General features: G+C 39.2%; 1 protein-coding gene across 7 annotated transcripts in view; it reads left to right on the top strand.

The window, feature by feature from the left end:
* Positions 1 to 6,616: 6,616 nt before the first annotated feature.
* LCLAT1 (lysocardiolipin acyltransferase 1) overlaps positions 6,617 to 27,920 on the top strand; it is a 112,052-nt gene continuing 90,748 nt past the window's right edge. For 5 of the 7 annotated variants that reach the window (XM_053972962.1, XM_053972958.1, XM_053972963.1 and 2 more), the window contains exons 1-2: positions 6,617 to 6,729; positions 6,867 to 6,960. The gene's annotated coding sequence lies outside the window, so the exon portion shown is untranslated. The other 2 variants (XM_053972964.1, XM_053972957.1) reach the window with 2 other exon arrangements.

Below are 27,920 nucleotides of genomic sequence, written 5' to 3'. Positions count from 1 at the left end.
ACTCAAAGCACCTTTTCTGGCATCTAGAAGTACCCTATCAACAACAATCTTTGACACTTATAACTATGACATGAGTTTAATTGGGAGGACCTTTGTAACCTCTTAACCCCATACTCTCTCAGGTTCAGCCTTCACAAACCAAGACAGCAGGACCAGAGGAGCAGTCCAGCAATAACCTAAAGCAGAATGTATTCAGATGGTGTGGTGAGAGGAATGGAGCTCCTGATGAGAATGACATAGCTGACTCCTGATGTGCTACTGTGACCTGCTTTTCTTTTCACAGCATTTTTCTTTTTAGTAGGTAAGTGATTTTTTTTTTTGTTCCTTGTATTTTCTGTCATGCCGAAAAAACTATTTTCAGTGAGATAAAAGGCTGTCAAAAAAGCAGGTACTTGAATTAACAACACTGTGTAGAAGAGCTTTCACTAAAGGGGCAGATGACAGGAATAAGAAGGGTGCAAACTAGTCAGACTCCTCCATGCTCTTCTTCCTCTTTCTCTTCCTCCTTTCCTGAAGGATATTGGTCTACATCCTGACAATTTTATGTAAAACAGCTGCCAGGTTTCATGCCAGAGGTGACTGCATTTCAGAGACAAGCAAATGCGCTGCTGTACTACTGCCAGATACTGACTTCATGTGCATTAGCCTTGGCTTTTCAAAGTGCTCCATTGGACTTCGGTGGTGCAGCTCCAGCCTGACTCCAGCATAAAAGAGATCTGAGCCCATTCCACTAATTTTTGGCATTCAAAAAACATAAAGTGTGTGTCCTATAACAATGTGTCCATACACTCTGCCACCCTGCTAACACCCATCTCACACAGGCTGTCTCTCTCTCATAGTCAATTATTTGGACAAGAACTGGTGACTAATAGAAGCAATTTGTAGGAAACACACTGTTCCCAAGTGACCAGCAGCAAATTGCTAATGACTGATATTAGAATGACCATTCTCCAAAGAGGAATAGTTGAAAGCTCACTGTGCACAGCACTGATCACATTTAGCAATAAAACAACCCCTCCTGATTCTGGCATCTGCCATTTATGCTGGCTACTGCTTGCTTCCTTTCCCTGGTACATCCATAAGACCAATTACACTGAAATTAAGCAACCACATATTATTTATTGACATAAACATGAAATGTAATGAAATGTACACTTCACTAATGTGACCTTATAAACTTGATGGACAAAACATTAAAAATACAAATGCACTATAGGGAGAAATCCTGCATTTTTCAGGAAATGGATCATAGGGCTTAATAGATCATTTCTATCTCTGAAATTTCTGAGTTGTGATGAATGGAATTTCTTAGTATTTGAAGCAAGAGAGGGCCATGTTTAAACAGACTGGAGAGGGCTGCAGTATAAAATCTTTGCACTATAAAAAAGGCAGCCTTGGTTTTTATTGCCCCTGTGGGGAGTCTCCTGTGAACCAAACAGCAACTAAATCAAATAAACATTTCTGAATCAACTCCATCTTCTTTTCAGCTTTGGAGAGTTTAAAAAACCCTGTAATTTATTGAATCGCCTTTTATGGTTGTACCTACAGATGTCTTTTGAATTTGATAGTAAAAACATTTAAACTCATAATGTTTCCCAAATCAGCTAAATCCATTATATCACCTGTGCCAGTTACTATATTTGTAGGGCAGTAAACAGTGGCCTTTATTGTTTGCTGTTCATGGGGCTGTGCATAAGAAAGAACTTAGTCTGTCTCCAGAGATATACACCCACCTTGCAGGCACCAGAAATACTATACCAGCTTAAATCAGTGCAAGCTTTCCATGCTGTCACTGCCTCCCCTGTTTTGATTTGGTGGCGGTAATTGCTATTCACTGCTGTGCTGATACCCTCTGAGTCAAGACCCCTTCTCTACTTCTGCTGTTTCTGGAAGAAAAATTAACAAGTGCAGCTTAGGCATGTTATGAACAGTTAGCAAATTTCCACACCTAGGAGGGTATGTGGGCTCAGATATCTGATTTTCTTTGCAAGCAGATGGAGAGGTGAAAATCCTTATGCGGGCTTGTCATATCCTTATCTCAAACCCTCCAGAAAAGTAGGCAAATGGAGGTGAGACGGTGAATTATCCACACATCGAGTAACTTAGCTCTTCTCACAGGCAGTGAAATTTGCTCAGAAAACCCAGGAGAGAGGAAGAACCCAGGTGGATGTGGATTATGGCAGTTTCAGCAAATGAGCTACATGAGGGTGGTTAGGGGAGAGCATGGGTGTGAGAGCAGAGCCATCCCAAGGTGCCCGTGGAGTAAAGGCAGTTGGGGCCCTGAGGATCACATCTGCACTGCTCTCTGGGGCACAGGGCTTTGGGGAATGCACCTCATGACCTCCCACCTCAGGCATTTAATGATGCCTTCTCATCTTTCCCTTTCTGTCATGCAATCCTTTCCTCTTCCTCTTCTTCTACTCCTTGAATTTACCATTTAATACCATCTCTGGGGCTACTTTTGCAACTGTTTACATGGTATAGGACCATTAGGAAAGCAATTAACACATTCTGATGAGATTTAGGAAGTGGAAATAGCCATGTAAACTGCAGATCCATAAGTAGCTTGTAAGTCTCAATTTGAAAACCATTTGATGCAAGCACAGCCCAGGCCATTTCTCAACAAGAGATCCTAGAAAGTCTCTTTATTCAAGTGACTGAGGCTTTTCCAAGGAACAAGAGAACATGAGTTATCTTTCTGCTATTCTTTGGCAGTTATAGAGAGGCATGACTGGCTGCCTAATGATATTTTCCATATTGTTTATCTTTTCTTCCCTTTGAGTGCCACATGGTCTATCATTTCCTCAGCTCAGATATAGGCCCCAAGGGGACTTAGTCCACAAATAAAACACGGAGCTAAGCAATAGTGATTAAAACCCCAAATGTTTTAGACATACTGCTCTTGTTGGTAATACTGTTTCCAAATTATTTCCCTCCTCTCCATGTCCCCTCTTGGAGACTTGTTATGAGCTCCATTATGCCACTTGTCATCCAGCTAAGCTAACACAAGATGAATGGAGGGGTCCCGCTACAAATCATATAGCTAAAAAATGTTTTGTAAAGCTAACCCCAGCTATAATAAAAAAATTCCTTTCTCTTGTGTTCCTATGAAGATCTTAAATTCTTCATGCCATATGTTTCCAGGACCTGTCAGTGGACTGATAGTAGCTTGTATCATTTTCTGTTTTCGCTTTGTATTTCTCAGGTGCTAACACAACTTGAAAGACTCAATCATTTTCAATTTCACCCCCTTGCAAAAGGATTGTGATTTTTGTGGGGTTTTTTTCCCCCACTGTGGGCAACTTTTTAGTTTTTCAATCTGTTTTTTCACATGAACTTTGTTTATGTGGCCATGCTGCTTTTTGGTCTGGCTGCAAGTCCCTTTCCAAGAGCTTTTGAACCTTCTTGATTAATTTTGCTCAAATTTGATGGAAGGGCAGAAAGGCAGAATTCTCAGAAACAATCATGCTCTTACAAGATCTGTTAATACAGACATTATGATAGAGGAGTGAGAATTAAATTCATGCCCTGACTGAGCAAACATTATTGTTTCTCTTGGCAGCTTGTACTTGCTGGCTCACCTGCACCTACGGCTTCTTGCTTTGCAAGGATGCTGTCCATGGAGTGGGAAGGAGACAAAATTAATGCAGTGGGGATGGAGATGGGCTGAGGGGCACAGGGAGCATGTCTGTTGGGAATCAGGCCTTGCTGCTTCCAGCTCTCCCCACAGGAATTGTTTTGTGGCTAAATTAAATTTATATTGTTTTATTTCAAACACGTGGAAAGCTTGACTTCGGCATCAAATGGCATTATTTTTTGTGGACGTAAAGCCAGTACCTTAATATTATTTTAACAAAGCCTTCTGAAATGCACATACATTTCCAGTCAGCCAGATTCTTCCTTTTTGCTGAATACTGAACATTCTTTTCTTCCCCTCACTGTTGTCTTTGGCTGTAGAAATTGTACTTTCCACTTTCACAAAAACTGTAGGGGCATTATGAATGCCTGTATTTTTCTTGAGCAGACTTTTTGCTTTCTAACAAAATGCCTACACTAACTCACTTCACACAAGTTCAGCTTTCAGTGTCTGTGTGTAAAGCACAAGGTGCTTATCTACTTTGCCTATGTAATTGCAACTGAAAATTAAATTTGCCTTTGTATTTTCTACTAGAGTGCTATGGTGAATGCTTGAAAAGATGTCGTGTCCTTCTTCAGCTGCCTTCATGTCATTGTGATAGACAAAGAGATTTATCTCCAAATGGTACAAAATTGCTCTGGGATTCTTAAGGAAAACAGGAACACCATTTCTCATTATTGTTTGTCTTACTGATTTGTTTTCTCCACAGTTTTAAGTAAAATATCTTAACTGAAAGTTTAGATAGTGAGGTGTTGGCATTGTAGGGAGTGCTGTATAATGTTTCACATATTCTAATCAAATTACAAACTTTGATTATCATCTCCTGACAGCACTCGCACCAAGAAGAAAATGTCATTATTCTTACTATGCTGATAGGAAAGTGAGATGATTTATCCAGGGTCACTCTGGAAGTGGCAGAGAGTGGGCTGCAGTAAGATTCTGGTCTACATTTTGGTGCACGGAGTGCCAAAGCTCCTTACTTAGCTACTTAGAACATCTTTCTCAGTATTTTATTAACCCATTTTAGCATGTATTTCTTCCATGCAGAGAGCTTCAACCAAAGAGTCAATTAGCCATATACATTTTTGCCCAGTTTATCAAACTAATAAAAGAGCCATGACTGCCCTATGGTACAAATTCCAAAAGCCACATGCACACATGCTTGCAGTTTCACCCCTCTCACCTTCCTACACTATAGTATAAAAATTTGGGGACAGCTTTCCATTTAGCATTACAGGGTTGCACCAGGAATTCTGCAGATATTGCACATGGCATCACTGCCCTGTTTCTATTTGAAGTTTTGAGGCTGCCAAGGAGCCTGGCCACAAGTCTATGGCTGACAGCCCATGGCACATGTTACCCTCAGGGACATTCTGCTGATGCTGTGTCTTTCATGTTAAGTTATTATTATTAAAATTCAGCAGTTTGCCTTGCTCTTGTCCTTATTTTCAGGAGGCACCAGTGAGGATTCATTTCATCTGGCTTTAACCATGTCATCAGCCAGAGTGATCTCAATATGAGCCATTTCAGCTCCCCATGTGCTGGGCTGTTTTAGACATCCAGTTTGGGAGAGAATGGGTCACTTTTTGGAGCTGCCTAGAGGAGGGAATCTTGGTGACTAAGTCTGACTAAATGCCAGTTTCCTGGTTAGCACAAGTCAGCTGAGGTGAATCATACAACAAAGAGCCTCCCGACACAGAGGCAGAGCGCTCCAACACGGAGTTGCCTTTATCTCTTCACCTAAAGCATTTCAAAGGATTTGGGATGCTGTTGTTAATTTTACATAAAACCCGGTCCATTCTGGGTTTGAGATTGCACAAGGTCTTTGGGAAGCCCATTCCAGTGTTTGACTGCTCTAATTTTGAAGAATTCCTTCCTATTAACTAATTGGGATTTCTCTTGCTGCATCGTGGGACCAATGCCTCTCATCTGCTTGCTGTGCACCTTGGAGAAGAGTCTGGCTCCGCTTTCTCAATTACCTCCCACCAGTTGCAGACAACAGCTAAGTCCCCCCTTAGCTCCTATTTTCTACAGGCTGCATGAACAAATGAGAGCCCTCAAAAAGTGATGACAGCAGAATTTCCAACATTTTTATGACTTTTAGGAAGAATTTCCCCAAAGGCTCATTCCCTATTTTTTTTTTTTTTTTTTTTTGATTTCAAGTATTGACCAAATTGATGACCGATTCTCAAGTCCTCTAAGGCACTAAATTCTCACTGGGTCATTGTAGGCATATCTGAAGAGATAATGTTGTCCTCAAAACTAGCTGCAGTGGGAAAGAAGGATCCCAGAGGGGGAGCGGCTATGGGGGGATATATACCTAAGTGGGTATGGGATCAGGTTTTGCCCTGGCATTTGTACTTTGCAGGAGTTTTGCAGAGGAACATGTTCATCTATGGACATGGAATTGATGTGGAATCAGAAGGAGAGCCCAGGTTGCTTTGGTCCTCATCCAGCAGCTCTTGTCAGCCGGGCATGGACTCACTTTGGTTTCACACAAACATAAAACTTTATTTAAAACCTCCTGGAGTTTCCCTTCTTGGACTGGGGGTTTCACCAGGTTTGTTTACCTTATAAAAACATACATGTGGCAAGGGTATATAGAGGTTAACTCCATCAACAGTGAGTGGAGGCAAAGGCGGTGCAATAAAAACTGAAAATACAGCCCGTTTCGGGGAAAGTTAAGAGAAACCATCTCCTCACAGCAATGGAAATCATGCCACGGTCGTTTTCCACTACTCTCCCACCACACAGGCTATTTTATGAGAAATTCCGCAGCTAAACAGCAGTACGGTTTTCCCCTTCGTGCAGCGCTGTGGGGCGGATGAATCACCGTCCCTGTTGGGCTCACGGCCGAATGACGCCGGGCGCTTTCCCTCCGCCGTGCGCCGCGGCCCCCCGAGCCCCTCCCGCGCGGTCCCTTTAAGGGGCCCGGCCGGGCGCGCTGCCATGGCAACGGCGTGACCGCCGTGACCGGAAGTGCGCGGGGTCAGAGGCCGCGGGAACATGGCGGCGGCCCTGGCGCCCGCGGGCGGTGGCGGCGGCGCGGCGGCTCCGTGAGCTCCTCCCGCCGCGGCGCTGCCCCGTCCCAGGTGAGGGAGGGGCGGACGGAGGGGTGGCCGGGCCGCGGTGCTGGCGGTGGCAGCGGCGCCGGGGCTCCGCAGCTGCCCTGGCCTCGCCGGGTCGTTCTCGCCCGCCGGGCTCTCACCCGCCCCCCGTTTGTCCCCAGGCATGGTCGCCGCGCTGTAGGAGGGCCGGGAGCCGCGGCGATGGAGGAGAGCGCTTGAGCTTGTCTGCGGAGGCGGTCCGTGTGTGTGAGACGTGTACGGTACCCGAAACCTCGGTTTCAGTGCTACTGTTTTTGTTGCACCTGGAGGAATAAATAACCGGAGGCCTGTCGTTATAATCTCATCCTTAGTATCTTTCCTTTTGGGGAGCAAACCGAGTGTCTTGTTTTGGTTTGTACATACACAGAAGCCAGTCAGTTTTTTTTTTCTCCAGCTGTAACTGTGTGGTTTTCCTTGGTTATTGTGCCTGTTGTCACTTTTCCCGTTAGTACTGGCGTGCGTGCTGCCGTCTGGGCTAGATGTGCCCTCTGGCAAAGCTAAACTTTGACCTGAATGGTCTCTTGTGCAGTGAATGCAGGGTGAGTGCTGCAACAAGGCTCGTAGCTTTGCACAACCGGGCTGTTCAGCACATAGCTGCGGCTGCAAGAAGCTGCCCACTAAAAATAAATGCTGGAGTTAAACTGGACGTGCAGCTTCACACTGGTGCTTGTGTGTATTCATTGCAATACAGTTTTTGATCCTGGACTTCTTTAATCTCTACTTTTGTTAGTGCATGGAGTGGGCTGCACTAGTGGGTGGTGGATTTTACTTACTGATTGAAAGCATCAACATATCTCACTTACTTCACAGCAGCTGTGTGTTCTGTTCAAGACACAACCCAGCCTCTGCTTTTGGACCATTGGACTTTTCAGGTGTACATAGCATGGTAACCTTTTAATGTTTCTCAAGCATGAGTTTATTCCACTGTAAAACAGAGATTAATAGATAGGTTCCTCTCCATCCTGCTTCTTACTTAACAAATGGGGAAACTAGGATTTAAAAAAAGCCAAAATATGTCTTAAATTGAACACAGAAATGTAAAATGAGTTGGTGGACTTTTCAATCATGTTTTACAGTATTATCTAACAGTCTGAATGCAGAGCTGCAGTGGAAACTGTACCTCAGCAAATCAAGGTACCCTTTACCAGTGTGAATTCATAGTTTGGTCAGTGTGTGGGCTGCAGCTGAAGGGTATGGTCTCACTCCTTTCCATCACTGGCCATGGGTTCTTATTACTCTCTTTGTAGTGGATTTAGTGGTTGGATGATTTCAGGGACAGTTGATCTAACAGTTTTATGGGGATGGAAGTTATTCCTGTGAGTGCTTGCTCTGATATGAATAGGAGCTATTTCTCCTTCTGCTAATGTAACCCAGCTGTGGGTCAACCATAATGTGAAACTGTACCTTGAGAAACCAAATCTCAAATTGATCATTCAGAAAATCACAACTATACCTCAAACTTCTGAAAGGTTTAAATTAAAAAAAAAAAGAAAAGTCAGCTATGTGTAGGCAGTATGTGGTAAGACTGAAGAGAGAATAAGCCTGTGAAGGAACTTTCTCATCTTCCAAGGGTTTTTTCTCCATTCACTGCTTGCCAAAGTGTTTCTGTGCTGAAAGAGGGAAGTCACTTACAAACCTTTATTTAGACCTCAAGGGCTGGTCCACCATGTGTACACAGTAAGGCAGAATCTTGAAGGAAAGATAATTTTGTACCCGACCTGCAAAAGTCAGACTGAGATTCTGTAGGGAAACCTTGATTCTGATATGGTCCAGCTCCTCAGTCTCAATGAGTTTTGCTTTCGTGGTGTTGCCTGCCCTCCCCACAAAAGCAGTCTGGAAGGAAGATTGGAAGTGGAATGAAGTGTCATCTTCACACCGACCTGGGGTTTTAGTGGTGTTAGGATTTGCTGGATCACATAACCCTTTCTCCAGTTGCTCATGTGGGAAACTCCCACGTGTTTCATCTGGTCCTGCAGAGTCTCCACTCCTTCAGCAGCTATTTTTAGTAAAGCCAGATTTTTAATTCTTAGGTTCTTAATCTGAACTGCCATAGGTGCAAATCCTCTTGTCCTTCTGCTGGTTTTCTGCCTGATTCTGTCCAAGAGTTTTCCCCATAGGGTTTCCTTCTTTTAATTTTTGTTTGGACAGTCTTATGTAGGTCTTTTCTTTCCTGTCACTTGTCCCATCCTTCAGTGTGCTGCTACCCCTTACTCTTCCCAACTCTGTTTTGCCAAAGCCCTTTTTTTTTTTTTTTTTTTTTTTTTTTTAACTTTTGTTGACTTCTTCTTCCAGCTTCTTGGGATGTGCAGACTCTTTGTCTCAATTTATGCTTTCTTCTGACATCATCATTATTTACAAATAATTGTGCTTTCCTCTGTTGTTCTTTCCTTATTTCATTCTCCTCTTTCCCACTTGCAGTCTTGTTCAAGGCTTGTTCACTAGGTTCTTCAGGTCGTGGTGCTGGGAACACACAGACATGAGGTACTGAGCTCCACAGTCTGGTTAAATGTTTTCTTGGCACTGGCCTGAGGAGAGCTTACTTGTTTGTGTCGTGTGTGTGGTGCTTGGTCAGCACTTAGGACTAAGAGAGGGGGAGACGGAACTTTTGGAGAGTTGAATTTTTGGAACGGGTCCTTGCTGACTGTGGGCAAAGGCTCACAGTTTGAATTTACTGTTTGTTGCCTTGGCCTGACAAGTAAATTGCTCCTGAAAGACAATTCTGCATTGTGAATTGTCCAATTTTTAGCTATAGCAGGGCACAGTGAGATGTGATAGAGCTATGTTAGCAGAATTCTTCAAACATGCCCAAAATGTCTCTTCATTTTCCCATTTTTTTTTCACTTAGGTGAGCTGTTTACTTGTGAACTTGATCTTGTTTTGATACAATAAATGTAATTTACCTAATTACATTTGTTTGTATTAGAGTTCTTGTATGCTTTGAGTTAAAAACTGGGAGAGCCTTTACTTGCCCATGCAAAATTAGTATCTTCACTGGGTTCACACACTTTCCTTTCATGAGTTTGAGGAAATTAACTTGCCTTTAATCTGATAATAGGCTTAAGGTGGTTTCCCTTTGAGAACAGAACTGCTTTTCTTCACCTTGCTTTTCCAAGATTTTGCATGTGTGATACTAAAACTCCCCTGACTCTTGAGGAGCTTGTTTCAGGCATCCTTTGGTATAAAACCTGCCGTTGATGTTAGTTTAGGTATCAAGGGAGCAGGTATTTCTTTCATTCCAGTGTTTCTGAAAGATATTTCTTAATCTCAGGTCCTTTTTCATTGAGCTTACGATGGTTTTATTATTTTTAAGGCATTCAGCATCTCTTAGTGTTGAGAGAAATTGATCTCTATTTGCTCTTCTCCGTTGATGGCAGCTCCAGAGGTGCTGTGAAGGCTAATTGAAGACTGCCTCAAGAGTCTGTATGAAGCAGTTATGTGGATCACCTCACACTACTGGTAGAAAGAGAATTAATTTTTGCTGAAAAGCTTCTCTTGTCCTTTATAAAATTACTGTTTGAATGATGGTGGTCCTGTGAACTGCTTTGTCCCCAGACATGCTCCTTACAGTTCCTCTGTATTTTCATATATAAATGACAGATTGTTTTGTAGTTCTTTCACCAAATCAGTGAAACAGCAGACTGGGGTGTAGTCAGAAGAGTCAAAAGATAACTGAACACTCGGGCTTTCAATGGAGACCCAGAAATAGAACACAACCAAGTCATTAATTTTTCTTCCTTAATCAAAGACAGACAGTAAAAGGCAGTGCAGTCATGTCATCATGAGTTTGAAACAAGAATGGAGCTACTTTGAATTTCTTGAAATGCTGCTAATTGCATCAAACTGTTAATGATTGCTGCAGATCAAGATTTAACTTACTTTTCAAAGTAACTGGAATTTACAATGGTTATACATGAAATGGACAAACAGATCTGGGGTGAGGGTGTGATTATGTTTATTTTTTGTTTCCTTTTAAGTTTTGCATGGTCAAGTATGATAATGATCCCATGCAGATGTGAATGTTAAAGATGAAATAACAGAACATATGTTCTATAGCCCTTTGAATTTATTTGAAGACCCTCTCTGGTGTTTGAAGGTAAAAATGTTCCTGTCTTGCTACACATGAGAGCTTGGGTGAAACGCCTCCTGATGCAGTTTTAATGGGGATAAGAGGGCTGAGGATCCTCTGTTCAGTTTGAGCAGCTCTTGGAGAGACAGAAACAACAGAGATTCCAAGCTTTTTTTTTTTCTCCTCAAAGAAAATTCTTGAAGTAATTAATTCCACATCACTTGATAATTCTGCTCTTAGATTTCATTATGGTTACTCCTATCTAGTGTTGGTATTGATGTTTAACATTGATTTCCTCAGTCTTCACACAAACAGCCTGCATTTGTTCAGATTGAGTATTAGCATTATGTGTTTGAATTCGGAAGATAATTGCATATCTTGCAAATTACCCAATGGCTGTTTCATCTTGAAACATTTAGAAATCCATTTCAGTTTCTCATAATTATAATGTTTTAGTCAGACAGCAATCTAAACTTAGGACTGCACTTTGGCAGTGATATGCTTGTTTTTCTAAAATGAGCACAGTTTTTGTGGTTTAATTTTCCTTTCATTTAAGTATAGATTTTAACCAGCATAGGCCGAACTTTTCCAACCATCTTTAAAATTAGCTCAAGCCATATTTTAAAAATTATGTTCTCCTAATGGGATTTAACTTACATAGAAAAATGTATGCAGGAATTAATGTTTTAAAGCTGATTAATATTTTTGAAGTGTTTTTAGAATTTGTTTATAGATAGCCTCAAATAGGATACCAGTAGTCTCTCTGTAATAAATACCACTGAACGCACTTTATGCTGTATTTCTGAAATTTGAAAGGTAGGTGTTCAGAAAGAAACTGTAGATTCTATTCATCAAGCAGCTAAATTACGACATCAAAACACAATAAAATGCCTCTGTTTTTCCAGACTTCTCTGCAAGCAGTGTGTGAAGTTTTGGAGATGATTGAAGTTTTCATTGGTTGTCTTGTATGTCCTTGGGCAGGATATAGTTACCCTTTTTCAGTTGGTAAGTTAAAGCTGTAAACAGATCTGTAGCAAGTGTAAAGCTCTGGCTAGATGATATTCAGCATTTTATGTATTCCCACACAGAAGTGAGAAGGAATCTGAATTGCATCTGTCAGGTGACTATTAGAACCTTTTGTGTTGCTGCTAAACATTTGCTTGTTTCAGTTTCTAGAAAAGTGCTAGAAAAACCCTCAAGTAAAAAGACCCCGAAAACTGTTACCAATCTTGTATCACTATTTTTTACCCAAATACAGAAAAAAAGGTCTTGGCTATACTTAGAAGGTTTTCCAGCTGGCAATGTTCAGAGATCAAGGGAGTCAATCTGTCAGCAGACTTCTCTTCAGATAGACCATTTCTTCTGATCACAGGTAGAGTGAATTCCTTTCCCTAAGTTTGAGGAGAAATGTAAGAAAATGATGAGTCCTCTGGATTTCCATTTTGTGTTTTTATATGAGATGTGCTGGTTAGCTTTGATAAACTGTTTCTCTAGTGAAAATAATGTCAAAAAATTCTGTCCTAGTTTGGACATGGAATTGTGAGAAAGCTCATTCAGTTTCTTAGACACTTTATTTTATTATTCAGATGCTAGAAGGCCTAGATCCTTCTGGTTTTTAATACCTACAGTAATCAGGCATTTGTTCAGCTGATCAATTCCATTTGTTATCAAGATCATGTTTGAGATCTGCTTGAGTATAAAAAGCATTGGTTTTGAAAAAACAGATATTCTATTTAACAAGAATAAAAAATAAGAAATTTAATAATGACTGGTAAAGCTTTCCTTTTTTCTTCTAATTGTTGCAGCTTGTGCTATTACCTTTAAGAAACTTATATGATGAAGCACTTTTAATTTCAGTCAGTGATTTCTTTCTCATAAACTCTACTAACTCTTCCCCAGAATTCTTGTGGTACAGTGGGAATTTCTTCAGCATTCTGTTCACTGAATAGCAGTTACATATTTTGTCCTCATTGAGAAACAACTTTTAACCCTTCTGGTATGATAAGCCAGGAGATAGTGGTGACCACATGCTGATCCATGGAAGATACAACTTTTCAAAGTGAGTCAGTCTGCAAGTGGGCTTTCAGGCTATGGTCAGAACTTGGAGCTTGTTTCTGGTTCTTCTGGGTAAATTTTTGAGATTGTGTATCAGCTGCAGCTGGGGGCCATGTGCTCCAGGGAAGTCATTGCTTGGTTCTTTAACAAAGCCAAGGAAAACTGCAAAAAGATTTCTCAAGGAGCAAAACAAGTAAAAGAAATACTTACCTGTTAAGTCTCTGTTAAGTCTCTGTTGGGAACCAGTCCATTTTTTTTTTTTAACTCTTCACTCATGGAAATCCTCTTTTCTGATGATTCTGTCATCATCAGATAGTGGAAATCCCAGTTTATGTCCTGGGAATTGGCATGCACTTTACATTTGGAAAGGGGGTGTTTGGTTTGCTTGAATCTCTCTTAAATAATTACAGACTGTGTAGGAAGATGGAATGTCGTGTTCTGGTTATGTTTGATCTTTCTAAACTTTGGTGATGGACTGTTTGAGGAAAGGATTGGTCTTGCTGCATTTTCTGCTGCCTCCATGAGATGGATAGATTTTGCACTAGAGTTTCCTTAAAAAAAAAATACTCGTGTCTCAATATGATTTACAATAAATGTTTTGCAGACTCATCTGTTTCTAACCATTGGAAGTGACAAAGGGTGTGTCTCTCCCAAAATTATGGCTTTGCTCAGAGAAGTGTGTTCTTTTATTAGGAACATCAGGTTTAAATTTTCTCTTGAATACCAAGTTTGAAATGAAATCCTTACAGTTATCTGCTATTTTGAGCGCTTGCATGGGTCTACCATTCATTACAGAATGAATACTTCATTATTTTGTCATAAATTATTCTATCTTGAGATGCCAATTTCCATTTTTATAGAAATTATTATTCTGTCTCACAATGTTTTTACTTGTGTTGCAATAAAGGTAGGCATTGTATGAATTGTATCTCAGTCCTACTATGAAGAAAGAATTTTGGTCTTTTTGGTAAATATTGAGAAGCATTTAGTTTTGCTCCTCTCTTGGATACAGTGTTAGATGTTGAACAGTGTCAACTGCACTAAGCAATAAAAAAACTCACACTTTAAAACAATGCTTGAATTGAACAGCACATCTCATTTAGATTATGACAGTGGGTAAAAAAGCTGCATGTTTATCTTGTCTGCCACCTTAATAGTCTTCGAAAGACAAATGCCTGCAAAGTTGTCCAAGGTCAAGCAGCTATTTTTTTGTGTGTACTCTAATTACAGCCGGCCATCAAAGGATCTTGAGAGATGATTGACCTACAAAATTGAGACAATGGCTCTGTAGTTATTAAGTATGGAAATTAAGTTTAGGGAGAAGCAAATGTGCCTGAAGTGGTCACAACAGTGATATTGCCAAAATGGTTATTGATAGCACAGGAATACATATTCTGTCTAAAAGAAAAAATAGCTGAAATTATGTGGGTTTTGTTGAAGTAATTGTGGTAGGCTGGTCTACTGAAGAACAAATATGATGTGTTACACAGCACTCCTGTGCAGTAGTTCTCTTTGAAAACATACTAATAGCAATTATTTTTAATTTGAAAGAATTTTATAAAAAGTTTAGAAGATTTAGTAAAATTTCTTCTTTCAGTCACACGTTAGTTGGGTTTTCTGATGGTCTGCCTTCTCTCTGTGCCTTTGCAGCTTGGCAGACCTTTACCCTCCTGCAACAGGACCAAGCCCCTGAAGTGGCTGTAGGAAATCCTTTCCCTTTTTAAAGTGAAGCTGTAGGTTATTCCTATGTTGTTAGTGTGAACCCAGGATCCTTCAGGTCCTTCTTTTTACATGTCGTCAGTGGCAAATAGAGGTGCTAAATACAGCTGTTCTTTCTTTTTTAACCTTATGGGAGGCATCCATAAAAATCTTTTAGGCAAACTGGCACTGTACATATTGCCTAGAGCTTTGTTATCATGCGCTCTGGGCATTCAGCTTGCCTTCAGAACTGAAGGTAGCATTGCTGCGAGCAGAAAGCTAAAATGAGTTTGCATACTAGAAAGAAAGATTATATTCCCAGTCTCCATGATCTCTCACTGTGTCTTGAAGTGCAAAAGTAGCTGGAAAAGGCATATTTAGGACAGGCTTTTGTGACGTTTAGAAATACATAATTTCTTCATAAATATAAAATAGACAAACCTTCAAATTTAGAGAAACTGTCTGGTAGCTTTGGATTTCAGTGCAAGATATTGTCTATGAACACAGTATTAACACAGATGATAATATTTACTAGAAGTCTCACAAAATGGCATATTGGCTAAGAGATGCCCAGAAATGGAAAGTAGTAACTGCAAAATATTGTTGTAAATATAGTTCCACAGGCGGCAGAATATTTTAGAATAAAATTTTTAGTCTGTACAGAAAATTATTTGATCTATTAGAAAAATAATATTTCAACGAATGCTTATAGCAAAACAAGAGGAAAAAGAAATTATCAACAGGTATTTCTTTATCACTTGAAAACTGCTCTTACTGCTGTTGCTCTCCAGCCTTTTAGCCAGAGGTTTGCAACCTTTATAGGGAGTATATATTACAAGCCGCAAACCCAATACCTTTGGCCTGAATATCTTGCAAAGGTTCAATTTCCCCAGGATTATTGCTTGTGGATTTTTGCTTCTTCTGCATCCACCTGGTACGTTACAAGTCTCCCTCTTAAGAACTTGTGTTTTGATGTTAATATGGAGGAGTGGCCCACCCTTAGGAGCTCCGTCTACTTCTGTGAGACCTCAGTGTCTGTCCTCCTCCTGAGAAAGATTATGGTGTGCTTTTCTGCTGATTTCAGTGTTTTGAATGATTTTGGAGGGAAGTTATAAGAACTTTCCTTTCTGGTTTGGGAGGTATTTGTTACAGAACTACCAGTCTGTTGTTCTTGAAAACAGTCACCCAGTTAACATCTCTTTCCTAAGCTGAACTTTACTAAGATCTGTCAGATTTTACCAGACATGGGACTGAGGAGTAGAGCATAGAGAAGTTAATGTTGGAGTGGGATCTGGAGAGAAGCAGTGTTGTGGGCAAGTAATTTTTCCGTTTTCCAAATGTTAAGCTTCAACCACGTTAATAATATTTCTACAAAAATATTACTCGGCTAATTTAAAGCAAAACTCTAGAACTCTTTTATCCCACATGGCATGAAACATTCCTGTTTTTTTTTTTTCTTGGTGTATTAACTTCTTACACAGAAGGGAAATGAATTTTAGAAAGAATGTTATACATAAACCATTTGAGACATTCTCTGTTAAGAAAACACCATCTGTCAAGAAAGATGCAGCCAGTGTTGAGTTATATTAAAAACATTGTAAAGGAAACATTTCTCAAGGAAAAGTGGTTTAATTAAAACATTTTAACTGGTTTTGCTCTGGAAAAAGCTTAGGAAATTTCTATATAAGCATTCTAAATGCAATCATAATAAAAGTTCAATTAATTTTTTCAGAAGGAAGTTAGCTTGGATAAGTTGTTCCTTAATGTAGAATAAAGAAATTTTCTGACAATGTAACTAGTAGGAAAAAAAGAAAATACTTAGAATCATTATTTTATTACCTTCAAATTCTGTAGTTTGATTGATTTAATTGTTTTTTCTTGATGGACAGAATTTATTTCAAAAGGAAAATAGGTTACATTTTAGGGTTTTCATATTAATGTTTTTATTTGAAAATCAGTGCTTTTATGAGCATTTAACAGCATTAGAAGCCATTATTTTGCTTCTGTGGAAGAAAATAGTGAAGTACTCATAAAAAGGTACCTAGATTAGGCATGAGAAACATTAAATATGATAGAATTTGCTCTTTCTTTAAGTCAGTCAAGCCTGCTGGTTTAAGGAATTGTACACTGACTATACAGATTTACTCTAATGGCTTGAACGAAAAGCTTCTGCTTTAATTAATACTTTGCTCTTTCATCCTTTAACCTGTTGGTGCTATCAGACCTACTCTGAAATGTAGCAAATACAGAAACAGTTATGTCTGATTCCTTTCTAGCTCCAGTTGTTTGTTTTGGTTTTTTTTTTTTTAAATTTAGCTAAAGAATATGAAGGGAATGCTTGGAAGTTGTGGGTTTTGGCCAACTTAAATGCTGAGGTTTTGATTTTTACAAAAGCATGCATATTGTACATAGGAATGTTGGGTCTTCCTTTGTTTAAGATATCCTACCTTGTCATTGGAGTGTTTTCCTTTCCATTGTTCCTTAAAAATAATAAAATGACATTTCTTAAGTTACATGATCGCTGTTAGAGATGAGCAGCTGTTATTCTCCCAGATTCTCTTCACAGTAGGCTCATGATCTTAGACTTCATTAAAATACCGACAGAAACATAAGTGACAAGTGATATATGGGCTAAGTTTTTTAATGTCACCCACATCTCCTTATTTGATTTGACAGGATGTATTTCCATTAACACATTCTCTTTTTTTTTTCCACTTGAAAAACTTGCTGTTTACCATGGCTTGTATTTTAGGAACACCTTAAAGATATAAAGAATGTGGTCTGTAGAACCCATTTTACTTGTTGCATGTGCTTGATGTTGTATCTTGAACTGAATAAAGGATTGGAGGTGATCATCTGAAGGTTTCTGTAGTTAAATGCCACTGAAGACCTGGATTTTACTTTTTGCTTGAGAAGCAAGATATGTAACATTATTAACAGTAACCACTTAGGATCCTTGTATTGAATAGTAGGGTTCCAAATTGGACATATATAAAATAAAGAATGCAAAGCTTTCACAGCTGCAACTGAAGCTGATAACAACTGTGAATTGTGCTTGTGATGTACTGCACAGTGACAAATATTCTGAAAAAAAGTAGTCTGGAAACATTCCAGATTAAGCAGACACAATTCATATGCTGTGTGCTGAGTTATAATATAGGCCTTGAGTTATAAATAGGATCTATTGTGAAAATAAATTACTGAAATACAACACTTTCAGATAGCAGTATAAAAAACTTCAGATGGAAGAAAAAGAGGGTTTTGCCCTAGAATTTTAATATCTAAGCACTGTACTATGGGAAGGGGAAAAAGAAATGCAGAGTAATTTCTCCTTCTTCGCCCTGCTGTCAAAGCCTGTGCATTAGATAAGGTGGGGTTCCTGTGTGAAAGAACAAACCAGCCAGGGAGCAACAGCCTTAAATCTGGTGCTTTATAATTTCTCTATGTTTCATTGCGCAGTTTCAGTATCCCAAATGTGTTTTTGAGTGGTGCTGAATCCCCTGATCTCCGCTGTGAATGTAGCAACCTGTACTTAAACTGAGGATGACTCCTTGCTAAATGTCATCTTCTCCGTCCTGTAAATTCTGATGTTGCTGTATCTGACCAAAACACTTTTTGGGCTGAAACAAATCATTATGTGTTAGATTTCCACAGAATCACTTCATCTGTAGTCTGAGACTATGAATTCTTGGCAGTCTGTTTTATTGTAGGCAAATGATTGATACCCAAGTCAATGCTGACTCCACAGAGAGGTCACTGGATTGAGTTCTTGAATATAGGATCAAGAGCACCAGAAAAAGAAATCTGTCAGTATTCCAAGTTATTTCTACAAAGCCATTTACAATTGCAAATGGTTCTGCAGTTTGACTGAATTCTGCTTTATGCCTCTCACTTAAGTCTTGCTTTGGTCCAGAGTGCAACAGTTCCTTGTCTATTTACATATGCATGATTGAACATGTAGGTTATTGTTCCAAGAAGTAAGAGGAAAATAGCCAGTTCTAATTTTTCCACTCACATTCTGAAATTTTCCTCACAGTAACTTGTGAAAACTGTATTGACCATCCAGGACCACTTCTTCCAGTTTCAGGCTGATACCTCTGCAGTCAAGGTGAAGGATGTTGATTGGGATGCCTTTTTCCCAAGGAATTAATACTGAATCTCTGTGCTTTTACTGTCTAATTTGCGATAGACAGCTTTCCCTAATCTTTGTTGGCTTTCACTGTGAATTTCAGCCTCCTAAAAAGGTACTTGGAGTTACTTGATGTAAATGTACCTTAGTCTTTTATGATATTTAAAATGGGACAAAGCTGACTTGATGAACTGGCAGACATCTTTGCAGTTGGTAACTTGGAGAGATACATTTTGAATGAGGTGTAAAGCTTGGAGTTTTAGATTTATCAGACTTTACCTTATTTGGTAATCAGTTCAGTCTTTTTCAGCTTTTGATGGAGGGCACAGTGATCACCTTTATTGGTACATCTGATAACAAATTACAATTAATGCCTTGAATTCCCTGCTAGTGGTAAAAAAATAATATTCCTCTATGCATCAAGTAAACTTTGATGGGAAAAAGTGTTACCATTTCTTAAGTATATTTCTGTTATGTGGTCTGCATAATAGAAAGTGACTAAATGATGCTATCAAAATGTGTAACAGCTTTACAGAAATTGCATTTACAGGTTGCAGATGTTATTTTATAGGGTATCTTGCAGCTGACTTGAAGTGGTTTGTAATGTATAGAAAAACCTACTTTCAGCTTAAAAGAATCAGTTCTGATATTTCTTCATGTAGTTTCCCATTTATATGCTTGATATCTCTATCTGACAATATAGAAGCTAGAGATAGAAAGTTATAAGGAGAAATTATTTGACTAGACAAAGTGTTATGGGAGAGTTCATATTGAGTCCCATTAGCCATGTTGTTGAACTGCAGCCAGACATTTTGAAATACTTTAAATCCTTAATGTTTCTGAAAACTGGAGGAGAATCCTGTTCTAATATTCCTTCTAAAAGGGATTATTATTTATTTTTGTTGTAGTTTGGTCTAAGAATTTCAGTGAAGTATCAGGAAATTATTATATGTTTCCTTACTGACTCATGCATTCAAACCTGATTTGAAGCTTGGAATCTGTTACCAGTAAAAAAGACTTGCACATATGCTGTTACAGGTTTTAGATCACTTTCAATTTTTTATTTTCCATAATATACCTAAAATCTTTTTTCTTGCTTGCTCTGTTGCCATTAATCTCTTTCCTCTTTGCTACAGTGTTACTTATTAAAAAATATGACATCCTCAGAAATGCTCATCACATAACATCTCATTTTCTTTGTCTGTTATATCCCTTTTTCATACTGCAGATTACTGTATATTGCTCTGGAAGCACTATGAAAGAATAATGGGTTAATATAAATAAGTGTAAAGGAACTTGCAGTTGTTGCTCATGTCTACTAGTCTGCCTAGGCCTAGGTGTTTGATCGACTTACCAAAATGTGGAGGGAGAAAAGTTGGAAGATTGGTAAACTTTTTTTTTTTTTTTTAATATATTTATGGCTTCCTAAAGTAATTTGAACTATTTTGATAGCCATGCTGTCACACAGAGCTGCTAGTTTTTTCTCTCAGCCTTGCAATATTTTACAACAACATTATTAGCTTTTTTATTTGCTTCATGAAGCTTAAACTGGTTGAAAGGAAGCTGAGGACTGGTGAATTTTTAAGTGACTTTATAGTCTCCCTAATTTTGCAGCTAGTAGGGAGGTATTTTCAGACATAATTCAGTTTCCTGAAAGCTGGTCTTAATTGTTCTGCTCTGAGTTAGGACCAGGACCAAAGCTATTATTGTAGTGGCTAAAGAGGAAACCCCCTCATGGTGAATTTGGAGGGCTCTTTGCCTTCTTGTAAAACCCTGTGCAGCAGCTTAGGTGAAATTTTTAACTCTTAGGGCTTAACCTTCCAGCTAATCAGGATACTCTAATTCTTCCAGCAGTTTCTAGGATTAAGTCCCTGCAGAAACACATACTGGATATAGAGGAGAGAGTTCAGTGAAGGGCCACAAAGCTGGTGAGGGGACTGGAGCATCTCTGACATGTGAGGAGGGAGTGGCAGCTGGGACTGTTCAGCCTGGAGAAGAGGGTTGGGGAGGGACATGTTATCAGTTTGTACAAGTACCTGAAGGGAGGGTGCAGAGAGGATGGAACAAGGCTCTTCTCAGTGGTGCCCAGTGACAGGACCAGAGACAATGGACACAAACTGAGACACATCAGAAAACACCTTTTTTGACTGGGAGGGTCAGTGAGCACCAGCACAGGTTGCCTGAGGTGGTTATGAAGTCTCCCTCAGATATTTATAAGCTCACTGGCTGCAGTTGGTCCTGCTTGAGCAGGACAGGACCAGAAGACCTCCAGAGGTCCCTTCCAACCTCAGCCACTCTGTGTGGATCTGTTGTCTGTAGGGATATTGTGTCTGTATGGGTTTGAGATGACTCATAGATGATTCTCTTGAAAAGAAAAAGATGTCAGCGACAATGCATTATGATCAAAACCCCTAATCTGAACCCAAACCTGGGATGCAACAGATGTCTTACTCCTGTAAAATTCTCGCAGGAAATAACTACTTAGCTTTAAGTAAGCTGCAGAATAAGGGGTGTTATTTGGGAAAAAAATTTCCTTTCCACTTTAAAGTCTTGGGAATCATGTGAACTGAAAACAGAAGCTGTAGTTTTAGCTGCTGTTAGAGCAACTTAAATGTACATTTTAACTAAGCCACCTTAGGAAAATAATACTCTTTCCTGAGCGGCGGGGGGGAAGGACAGAGGCACTTGCTATGTAGTCTTGCTGTAGGCTGTTTGTCCTTTTGTGTTAATCTTCTTGCCCTGTAAGAAAGGAAAGAAGCACTTTAAAACACAGGAAAATGTTGTTGTTGAGCCACAAAAAAAATAAGTTTCAAGAGTGGTTTTGATACTATTCACAATTTTGATACTATTCACTCTCGTTATTGATTTTTGCTTTGATTTTGATAGCGACAGTTTAAAGAAAATTATTTGAAAACCATGATTTTCCTTGAGGTGATGGAAATCTGCTTGTCGGTTTTGTAATGCTTCCATTTTGAAAATGCTGGTTTATTTTCATAACTCTAAATTCAGTGACTTCAAAATGTGCCTGTACATTTTAATTTGCCTTCTTAACACATGCTTTGTTGTTAAATGAAACATTTTTACTGGCACAAAGATATTTGCCCCACCTATTTTCATTTGCTAGTGGTGGGAATGGTAACATTAAAGGCTGTTTAAAATATATGAAGGGAGTTCTGGGGTCATTCCCCACCTGTTGTTTATTTTGGTTTATGCAAGAACAGTCAAAAGTAATCATGTTGGTGAAGCTCTGTCATTTAAGTAATGCTTTTGGAGACTCATAATTTACACATCAACAGGTTTGGCTTCTTCAAGCAAAACTTGGGACTTTTATGTTAGTGAACAGTGAATGCTGGCAAGAAAGGTCACAGCTTTAAAGTAACCTAGAGTACATTGTACTATGTTATGGAACAAAAGACAGTAAATACGGAAAGTCTTTTGATTAACTTCTCCTTTCCAAAGTGTCTTGACCTTTATTGAGTTCCCCTAGCTGACATTTTTAGAAGACTTTTAGTATTCCTTTCATTATAAAGGGTTTATTTGTGTGTTTGCTCCCACATATTTCATTGTCATCTCTGCCATTTGATTTTCTTTAGTTACAATGGCATCTACATTTCATATCAGCATGGTTTCTGTAGTAGTGGAATGATGTAGTCCGTTTCTGTACAAGATTCTAGAAATGCATTTCTGTGACTAGATGGTATCTTGGTACACAAAAGAAATAGAAAGCAAAATTGAGTGAAAAACAAAAAAAATTACCAAAGCTGAAAGCACCTAGGAAAACATTTGAAGGACAGCATAATATATTCATGCTAGGAGTAAGTCATATAGGATTCACATCACATATCTTTCTATTTTTAGTTTTAAAATTATTAGTTGCCATTTCTATTTAAAGATAATGACATATTTAGTCAGACTTAATGCAAGTGAATCATAGTATTGCATTATTATTGTATTAAACAGTGATTGTTAGTTGTGTTTCTTATGCTTCTTATATTTTAGAGGGCAAAAATAACTTCTCAGTGCTCTGGAAGTTGCTCAGACATTTCAGTCTGGGGTGGTGATGAATAAATTATACTCTAAATAAGGCAGGCAACAGGAATTCATATTTTTGTTTTCTTCCACCAGCCTTCTCCAGCTGGCCCCTTTCCTTCTCTTTACCCCCTGTGGTTTTAGCCATGTAGGCTGGATAAGATTACAGATACTTGTTTTACAAGGAGTCACTGCAGACTTGGTCTTTCTACATGACTGTTTGTGCTGGTTCTGCTGTCAGAGCTGGTGGCTTCCAGCTGTTCTTTAAAGAGTGTACCAGGGGTGCCTTTTAGGTTGTGTCCTTCCTTTGCCCAGTTCCTCTCCTGGGGTTGGTGCAGGAGAATGAGAACTTCTTCCAACAGTTAAAGGTTGATGAAATCTTAGTAGTTGGCACCTTGGACAGCTGGCCAGCCCAACCAGACCTCCCTGGCTTGAAGAGGCAGCTTCTCAAGAGCATCCCTTGCTCTGTAATAACTGAACAAATCCCAGATGTAAGATTTAATCTTCTCCTTACTACTTTCTTCCTCTTTAATACTGTGCTCCCTGAAGCCTTGAGGCTGTTTTACACACTTGAACCACCATTCACATGCCTCCTAGTAAGATATTCCATAAAATGGGAACTTTTCCTTAGAACAAGATACAGCATTTAGACTTTATTTTAAAGTCACAGGATTTTAAGTGTGGGGCTTCTGACTGATTACCTATTACAGGCAGCTGAGTGAACCCTAGGATGTGATTTGTACCTTTGTTGCTTGCATGGGCAGGTTGTCTGGCTGCTGTCAGTCCTTTTGCTTCATGAATTAGAGTATTCAGCAAGAGTGAAGAAGGCTTAAAGATTGCTTGTAGAACAAAAGGATTAGGTCTTATATAGAAGACAAGAACAGTCTGCTAATGAATGAGTAGTAGTGAGAAGAATGTAAGCCTGAGTATTTTACGGCATAAGATAAATGTTACCACAGGCTAAGAATAAACTCACCATCTCTGTCTCTTGCAGGCTTTCTTCTTGCATGTTCTTATCGAGGTGTCTGACAAGACACTGTCAGACAGGATAACTAGCCAGCACTACTGCTGATTGTTTGGCAATTTCTGTGGTTTTTCCACTGGTGATTTCTTTGAACATCATACAAGATGACAAAGTTTCCTAGGTCAAGACACTGGAAATATTAATTCTCCATAAATGTTCTGTTCAACACAAGTCAGATCTGAGTTTATAGAATACTTTCTTTCTTCAGCCTCGGTACTTTTCCAGTTTTCTGAGGGCAAGCAGCCCAGCAAACACTCCTTCAGACAATTCCTCATCTTTCTTCTTTTTCCAGAATGAAAATCCAAAAATCTTGGCAATGGGGGCCAAAATAACAAAAGAAAAGTGTGTGTTGCCACTTCTTGCCAAGTTTTTGTAAATGTTTCTCTCCTTCCCTGTTCCAGCATAACAGCAAAACTTCCCAAAAATCCACAAAATAAACCAGACTCTTTTTCAACCTCTTCTCTAATTCAGAATAAATAAGGAAAATGCTAGAAGAACAAGTACTGTAAAGGGTATATAGTTTATCTGACTGTTAAGCTTTTATTCCTCATCAGTTAAGGTTGCAGAAAACTCTAGGGCAACTGGTAGGTCCTTGACTATGCTCAGGTGTTATTCTTGTTTCTAGGCTATCAGTTGGGATGGTGCCAGTTGCTTTTCTTTTTACTTGGTTGCAAGGAATCTTAACTAGGTCATGGGTGGATAGATCTGTAGTTTAGGGCAGGCAGGAGTGAAATACTGTTATAAAGTGGTAAACGAGGGGATACAAGCTCCACAGAGTGATTCTAGGCTAGGTGTTCTCTCCTGCTTGCTTGTTCCTCCTCCAGTGTCAGTGCAATGATTAGAAATAGTAGGGAAGGGGAGGGGGCATGGTAGGCAGTGAGATCCAGGAATTAGTGTTAAGCAGACCAGAGGTGGGATTATAAACCAAGGCTGTGCTGGCAGAGTGACTTTATACAATGAGGGGGCAAAGAGCACTGCTGGATCAGAACCTAAGACCAAAGGGCAGCAAGAGGGACAGGAAACGGGTTCTTAGAGCAATAATCAAGATGTTATCTGTAGCTACAGAATAAACCCTTGTTTGGGTTTCTTCTGTACCAGGAGTGTGTGGCAACCTTCATTGATGGAGTTCACAGGGTCAGCTCTTTGGCTCTTGTTATGGCTAGTGGCTGGCTGCAGCTTTTGTCTTGAGTCATATGTGCCACTTTTCCTACAGATTGTTCTTATTTTAATTGAAATTCTTGCAGCAACAATGAATTCATTATTAGGAGCGTTTTAAGAGATTTATTTTTTTCCCTCAGAGGTGTTTCTTATCAACAAACCATTGAACTTAAACGTGTTCATATGTGTGATAAGAAAGAATAATTTTTTCATCAGTGTTATTACTAGAAGAAATTCTGTTTGAATTTATACATTTAAACTGTTGAGATTGCTGCTTTTTGATGTGTCAGGTCTGCAAAATTGATCTGTATAATGAAATGGCTGTGTGTGAACTGTGCCATGACACATTCAAACAGCTAATAATTGATTCCTTGAAACCATCTCTATATGTGTGAGTCATGGTGGGACTTGTGACCTCCCTAAAATGTTGGGGTTTTTTTCAGGATCCTAATTGTGACCATTCCCCAAGAGTTAAGTATCTATAAAGTATTTCCAGGTCATTGACTGTCAAAGTAGAATTCCAAATCAAAGGGAACAGCCATCCAAATTGAGACATAGTCTGGAATTTGAATACCATGTCTGTGTAGGAAAAGAGCTTCTCAATTCCTGTGCTTTTGCTTCTATTTTGATTGCTAATATAATTTCTTCTTTTATTTATTTTGGAAAGTGCTAAAGCTAGAAAATCTGATTCACTGAATCCAGGCAATGTCTCATTGGAAGACTCCTGGAAAACCACACTTGTTCAAGACAAACATGATGTCATTTCAGTAGCAGAATCTTTTGTGAACCTCCTGGAAACAAATGTTTTGCATGAAGACTCAATTTTTCTTGTGCTGAATTAATTCAAACAAATTACCCTGAAGACTGTATTTGTGGTAAACTTTTTTTGAGAAAGCCTTTTCTTGGGCCACTTTCAGAGACAAGACTGACTCTGAGTGATGTTTAAAAGCTGCAGAGGTTGTTAGCTTGTGAACAGGTAAATGTATCAAGCAGAGCAGTCTGCTTCAGTCTTTTGAGCAGCTTGGAAGATCAGTGTTCTTTAGAGCTTCCAGCAGGTGTTTCTATCTGCTCTACAAACTACTGTGCTCTCCCTAAGAAAAGTATGTTGGCCTGGAACAGCAAAGCAGCTTGCTTTTCTTTCTTTAATTAGGTGATGACTTAAGATATTTACAGAGGAAAGAAGATAATTTGCTTAAGTAAAGCCAATTAATAATGGGGATGTTGAGGACTCAACTTTATCTCTCGGAATGTTTTTTCCCCTTCTACATCTGCACTTTCCCAAGTTTCTGGTTTTTGTAGTGCAGGAGCAAAGACAGAAGGCTGCCTCTGAGTGTCAGGGAGGGACTTAAAATATAAATCCAAATGACCTTATTGGGACTTTGACACATTTGCTTTCCAGCTGATTGAGAACATAGCCATGAAAAGAACGTGCTTGGGAATTTTCCACCTGCCCATTTGACGTAGGAGAAGAAAGAAACCATTCATTTCCTGACAGCATGTCTGAAAACTGGAGATGGAATGGTTATTTAATGTGTTTGGGTTTTGGCAATCTGATTCATAGTTTTTGAATGCTTGTAGTTGCCAGTTCTTAATGCAATGCATTTTTTTATTCCATGAATAAAAAGATGGAGCAGACAAATCTTCAGAGTTTCAGAGCACACTGTGGCCTGTTGTCTGTTTTGTTCTCCCTCTAATAGCAGGATAAATAAAAGTATTTTGAGGCCTGTCCACTTCCATCAAGCTTCTGGGAAAGAAAAAAGAAGGGGCGGGGGGGGGGGGGGAGAGGGAGAGGACAACAGCATGGAAAACTTTATGAAATTGCTTATGGGTTTCCTTTTCATGTGAAATTTCCCTGAAATTTTCCCCATGACTCATTTCCTTTTTATTCCTTTTTGAGTCCGTAGTTTGGGCTTTTTAATTTTTTTTCTTTTCAAAGACAAATTGGTGGCTTTTTCCGCCCCAGTGTGATGTTGATTTTGCAATGGTATATATTTCACATATGGGCATTGCAGTGTATTCTCCATATGGGCAGTTGTCCTCTTGTCTCTAATTTCTTTGCACAGAGCAAAGACAGGAAGCAAGGAATACACTTCCACAGAAAATAGATATAAATCATATGCATTGTGTGAGGGAAGAGGTGGTGGGAAGCAGGTTTTTTGTTTTAGCAGATGTGGATTGATGCTTGCAGAAGTCCTGTGCTGAAAGAAGATCAGTGAGGGAGTTTGTAATGGTTTCATAGCTTCTGGCTTGCAGTTTTCCATTCATGCTGATGTACACTCCCTGCTGGGTATAGAATTTTCTAGAACTCATTCCCTGAAATGTGACCCACCATCTTCTGAGTAATAAAGGCAGCTCTTTTCTGGATTGAAAACTTGTATAATTAACTCTTTTTCCTTGTCCAGTGTGGGAGATACAAAAGCTTGACAGAATGCCAGCTTTTCACCAAGACATAGCCATTGATACTCAAAAATGGAACCCAAAAATATTTATATTTACTGTGAATCCATCTAGTCTGACCCAACTCTTGCATATGCTTAAAACTCTACAATCTGACTTCTCTTGCAAGGGAAAAAAAATCAATACTCTCAGAGTTCTTGTTGTACTGCTAAGATAAGACTTACATATTTAATGGAAATATACACAAAAATGTGTTCCATTTGTGCAGCTAGTGTTTAATAAAGCAATTCAGTGCATCTGAAGAATTGTAAACTCTTCAGAACCTTGGCAGTGTTTCCTGGAATATCTGATTCCATAGAAGCTTGTGTGATCAGATCACTAAACTATCTGAGTACTCCTCACAGTGAATTCAGGCAACTCCTCTCCCTACCCTCATCCAGGGCTCAGATAGATCAGTGTGAGTATTTTTAAAAAATCATGTGATCCCTCTAGTAAAGCAAAATTATTTAAATTCCCAATCATTAATTTACTGGGAAATAAAGCATAAATACTATAAGTGAAACTTTCTGCAGAGATTGGTTAGATTTTGATCTAATTTGTAATCATTGGTAGAGATCAAA

Source organism: Vidua macroura, chromosome 3, assembly GCF_024509145.1.
Source record: "Vidua macroura isolate BioBank_ID:100142 chromosome 3, ASM2450914v1, whole genome shotgun sequence".
NCBI lineage: Eukaryota > Metazoa > Chordata > Aves > Passeriformes > Viduidae > Vidua > Vidua macroura.
The sequence above is the reverse complement of the archived record's forward strand: the minus strand, read 5'-3'. Positions and strand labels throughout refer to the sequence as shown.